This window comes from Lottia gigantea, assembly GCF_000327385.1.
Source record: "Lottia gigantea unplaced genomic scaffold LOTGIsca_68, whole genome shotgun sequence".
In the NCBI taxonomy this organism is placed as follows: Eukaryota; Metazoa; Mollusca; class Gastropoda; family Lottiidae; genus Lottia; species Lottia gigantea.
This window is the reverse complement of record NW_008710315.1, coordinates 507,171-513,507: the sequence shown is the minus strand read 5'-3', so window position 1 is coordinate 513,507 and position 6,337 is coordinate 507,171.

Sequence of the window (6,337 nt, the reverse complement as noted above, 5' to 3'; positions counted from 1 at the left end):
ACAGGAATTAAATGCTCTGGAAACTAAACTTAACTGTGAATTACAAAAAGAACTAAGAAATATTAAACAACAAATACAAAACATAGATGATAGCGAAATTAAAACCTATATTCAACAACAAATACAAAATATAGATGATAGCGAAATCAAAACCAAATACAGAACATTGATGATAGTGTTATTCAACAACAGATAACCACTATTAATAACCTAGTTTTAAAACAGGACAAAAATATACTCGCATTAGAAAAGTATCTCAAGAAAGAAAATAAATCATATTATTTCAATCTTCTATTTGGAAGTTTGAGTCTTAGAGATGCTTCTATTACTGATAATATTGATAGATCAAAAGAGTATGAATATAAAAAATATGGATTTACAGCAAATATAAGAGTATATAAACCAAAAAATGATGATCCCCATAAAATGTTTCTTGGTGATTATTATGCTTTAATTTTCAAAGGAAAACTTATAATTGAAATTATTTTTCCTATGCAGGTAAAAGTTGATACATTATTCTTCAAACAAAACTTACATACAATTAAAACATTTAACGCTCGTAAAGTTCTTCAGTTTATCAATGGTACAAAAAATGTAGAAACTAAAGAATTTGAAATTAACAACGATAACAACATCATTCGTTACTTATATAAAATTAAAACGAGTGGAAAATATATAGATAGGTTTAGAATGTTAATCATACCAGATAATGAAGAAGATGAATTTTCATTTAGTAATTTTGATATGATATTGGAAACGGAAACTTCACCATCAATGAATATTATTAGAAATCCTGAACCACAAAAAGAAGAAACAACAATCAGTTTTTTACGAACGACAGACTTTGAATACGTAAAACTATTTTTTGTTAATAAAAGTTTTATACATAAAGACGAAATTTTCTATTCATATGATTTATTTTCCTCAATCGATATTCATAAAAGCCAACAAGATAAAATCTTTTGCTTTATCAGAAATTCACTTAATTTAATTACCTAAAAAATGGAACTAGAAAGCAGACAAAACTACATGATAGCAAAAACAAAACGGACTAAAAGAAAAACTAAAACACTTTAACGAATGTAGAAAAACATGGAGTAGAATTGATTCTGTTTTCAAAACATTTAGCACAGTTCTAACAGTAGGGATATCGGTGGCAACAGCCGTAACCGGTGGATTAATGCATCCAATAATTGTCCCACCTGTATTAGCCGCGTTCACTGCCGTTCAAACTTTAGGTTTTACAACAAAACAGAAAGCTCATTATAAAAAGAAAACAGAAATTTTAAATACATATCTTTATAAATTGTTTATATTTTTCGAAAGATCGAGAGAAGATAAGAACATATCCATTGAAGAATTAGAAAAATTCAATGAAATTTTAGATAAATTTGATGTAGAAATATCATCAATAAAAGTTAAAAATTCCTAGTTAAAAATAGTTGCTTAAAAAATATGAATGAAATTGAAATTTTAGACGATGAAACATTCATATCGAATGATCTTTTTTCAGTATTATTAACCTTATCTCTGATAAATTTGATACATTTAAAGGACAAATTGAATTAGATGGAGAGATAATTCAAGACGGAGAACACAAACAAAACATGCAATTTGTAGGCTTTAATACAAAAACTTTTCACAATTTTCTTCGCAACAGTGGATGTAAAATCGGATGCTTCTGATTGGCATTTCTCAGGAAAAATCATTTTACGTAGAAACAATTTCAAAGAAATAAAAGATCAAAAAAGGGTAGTGGTGTTACCCTACTCAAAAAGATCAATGAATATATCGGTATAAGTTGTTATATACCAAGCGATGGATACTGCTTTGTAAAGTGCGTAAATCGTGTTTTAAACGAAGACTACACGAGAGAATTTGAAGATTTCATCAACAGTTTTTGAAAATCAAACTGAAAAGGAGTTATGACAACTGCTAGAATCTGAATTCAATAAGAAATTTAATACTTATTTTCAAATTTATATGCCCAAACATAGACCTTTTAAACCAAAGAAAGTATCCGAAGAATTAGATTGGGTATTTTACTTACATAAATCGCATTTCTGTCTCATTAGAAGAAATAACAAAACATTAGGCATTACAGAAAGAGAAGATAATTACGATGAAAACGTATGGAGAACTTGTAGAGATGATAATGCTGTAACGCAAGTTTCACCTCTAAAACTAAACGTTTTTCCAACAATTCACGATGATTGTTTATACGCATGGGATTGCGAAACCTATAGCGAAAACGTTTCTTCGACGTTTCTTCTATGTATACCAATATTGATAACACTACTGGTCTAACGGCAGTTCGTAAAGCTTTTAATAGAAAATCAGATCCAAACAGACCCGAAGATGCAATTCTACAGCTTTTAGAGATTTGTCTTAGTCGAAACGATTTCACATTTAATGGTAAAACATTTACAAACTTCAGGGACAGCAATGGGCAAACGATTCGCCCCTTCGTACGCAAACCTTTTAATGGCAGAGTGGGAACGTGAGGTGTTGCCCCTCTGTCCATTTGACCCACTTTTTACGGATGCTTTTTGGATGACATTCTTATGGTTTGGACCTATTCTAACGAACAGTTTTGGGAATTCTTTGAAATTCTCAACAACCACCATCCTTCTATCAAACTAACCGCAAACGTGAGTGACAAAAGCATAGACTTTCTCGATACCACAGTCTTTAAGGGAGATTCCATAGCAGAAACAAATAAACTGGATATTAAAGTGTATTTCAAAGAAACTGATACTCATCAACTCTTGCACAAGAGCTCCTTTCACCCAAAACATACCTTTTCTGGTATATTTAAGTCACAAGTTTTACGATTTCATCGAATTTGTACAAGATCTTCTGATTTTAACCAAGCCTGTACGATTGTTTTCTCAAAACTGAAAGAGCGTGGGTACTCTAAACAATTTTTACAAAACATAAAAAATTCCACCTTGGCACAGATAGCAGCTAAAAACAGACTTTATGCCGAAGTACCTCCAGGTTTAAGAAGTGCTCCATGTTTGTCCAGTAGATGCAAAACATGTCTTTATACCAGAAACTCATTATTTTGTAAGCAACTCTACGAATAAAAGGTACCCGATCCAGGAACATCTAACCTGTGAACATTCGAATGTAATATATTTAATTTCATGCAAGAAATGTCCCAAACAATATGTAGGAGAAACTAAGAATAATTTACGAACTCGCTTTAATGCTTATAGGTCAGACATCAAATTAAAGAAAGACAAGCCTGTATCTAATCATTTCAACCTCGACGACCATTCAATAGACGATCTCACCCTAATCCCAATTGAGCGTATAGAAATTGACTTGCCCGAAGATGAAACTACCAAATTCCGTCAATCTAGGGAAGCCCATTAGTAGTATATGTCTTTTCGGATATGACGCATTTCACTTCTGCGCATGCGCAGCTTTTTCAATGCGTCATATCCGAAAAGACACAACTGTTAAAATGTATTATAACAGACTCCCAAAACTTTTAAAAATGTATTATAACAGACTCCCCAAACTGTATTATAACAGACTCCATATAAATTACCCAAACCACAGACAAGAATCACTAATAATAATACAGTATAAAATAACCGCATTAAAAATATCTTTAATTTTAAAACACGAAAAAAAAAATTCGAAGGAGACGGTTTCTTCTCTGCGCTAACATCTCTCATCCCCAAAGTGGCCAATTTTGTCTCAAACAACAAATTTCCTCAGGAGTAGATATAAGCGATGCAGTGAAAAGATCTAACGAGTAGAAAGAATTACAACATATAAGAGAAATGCGAAATAAAAACCTCAACTGATTAATGGGTGGTAACACTGTTTATACACAGTTACCTGTCTAGAGTATTATTGATTTAATAAATTACCTTTAACTCCTAGTAACAGTCACTCGTCGATTGTTCACTGGATATATGTCACGCTATAATTAACATATCACGCGTGCAACGTCAGCACAGACAGTCTAGACTCTCAACTGTAAGCCATGTTTTTGTTGAAGATTAGGAATTTAATCATACAAAAATCAAGGTATGTTCTTTTTTGTTTGATTTAATCATAAGACGACAGGGTGGAATTAAGATTAATTTGCTGTTTTATTCAAAATATCAATTTTTGTTTTATTCCAGACACAAGTTTTTATTAGATACCAACATTTTCATATCACGAAGAATATTTAAACCATCGGTAAGGGATAGAAAAAGGCCAAGAATTTTTTACCAAACTCTGTGACAAAATATCCAAGGTTTCAAAATTGTTGATACAGATTTTCGAAAATAGAACAAGTGGTGAAGAAGAAAGGATGACGAGCGATCCTAATAAGAGCGGTCATAGTTATCTCCCGTCTTACACTATTGGCAGTCATAATTTAAATGTCATGACCGCTCTTATTCGGATCGCTCGTGACCTCATTTTTCAAACCGCTCTTATTAGGATCGGTCGTGACATTTCATAAAGTGATTCATTTCTATCGCTTGAATAGTTTTCTCCTGTATTAAATCTTTCGTATTAAAAATATATAGTGTTTATTTCATTATTGAACAAATATGTCTTTAATAAATGTCCATCCTCCTAAAACGTATTTCGGTGCGGAAGACATTCAAAAGTCATTGGGTTCTCTTCCTGGATTCCCATGGGCAAAATATCCCGGAGAAAAACATCTCCCTGGGCACAATTATACAGGTCCAGGCACTAGGTTAGATCTGCGTTTAGACGAAAATGATAATCCCAAACCAGGGGAAGAATCCGTTAATAGAGTTGACGCAGCAGCGCTCAAACACGACATACTGTACAGAAACAAAGACATAACATTCAGACACCAAGCAGACAAACAAATGATAGACGAACTCGAAAATATTCCCAATCCCACTTTCAAAGAGAAATTACAAAGGGCTCTTATCATTAAACTCTTGAAGGCAAAATTGAAATTGGGTATGGGCATAGCAGACGAGATTCACAAAGCATTTCGAAAAAAACAAACATTACCTCAAAGTCAAAGTTTTTGATAAAGATGAAATTTGGTCAGCCGATTTAATCAACATGCCAGTCGAGAGAGGGTACAATTATTGTTTGACGGTGATCGACATATACACGAGATACGCTTGGGTCTTTCCCTTGAAAAACAAATCGGGTCTGACTGTCAAACAAGCATTCGAAACCGTAATGAAACAATCCGACAGACGACCCCTAAAGTTGTGGGTTGATAAAGGAAGCGAATTCTACAACAGAAATGTGAAATCTCTGGGGTTTGAAATTTACAGCACGCATAACGAAGGTAAGGCTGTAGTGATAGAAAGATTCAACAGGACTCTTAAAAGCAAATTATTCAAGAAATTCACGGAATTGAAATCTCAAAAATGGCTTAAAATATTACCAGTTGTTGTCTACGAATACAATAACAAAATACACTCGTCTATAGGTGTGACGCCAACGCACGCAAGCCAATCAGAATATCATAAAGTCCGTCAACACTCGAAACAACTTTGAAAACGAGATTAGCAATTTGAATATTAAACCCAAATTCAAAGTTGGAGATCGAGTTCGTATTTTTAAATATAAATCATTGTTTCAGAAAGGTTACGTCGGCTATTGGACTAACGAGATATTCATCGTTGATAAAGTAAACAGTACAACACCTCCCACGTATGAATTGATCGATCAAGACAAAGAACAAATCATAGGAAGGTTTTATCAAAATGAACTTCAAAAAACTGACTTTTAAAAATGAATCTCGAAAATGAAGATTTAGATGAAAGGTTAAGAAATTTAGATGTCGACAAGCATTTTCGCTCTCTTAAATTAAGATTTTTTAAATTTAAATGTAAATTTATCTTCAAAATATTATTGAATGTGTTTTATCAGAATGTTATACAAGTTTTTTCAAACACAAACTACGTATATATATTTCGTCAATTGGGTCTTCAGCAATACTTACAGCCTACTTCGAAAAACACCTAAAAAAAATCAACTTAAAAAATGAATGCATTTCTCGATAAATACGGAAAAGACACGACCACAAATTTTCAACTTGTAAAATGGGCCAAGGAGTTGAACGTATCGCCGTTTTATTATTGCATGCGAGATGAAATTGATGAACTGAAATACAAAAAAGGTAAATTTTACGCCATCACAAACATTAATACTTCGGATCAAAAAGGAGTTCATCACTCTGCTTTACACAAAGATTCTTCGAATAACTTTTATTTCTTTGATTCTTTCGGTCTAGAACCGACAGAAGAGATAACGAAATTGACTAGCAAACCAATCAAATGTTCTACGTTTCAAATTCAAATGCCAGGACAAAAGCTGTGTGGACAGTGTC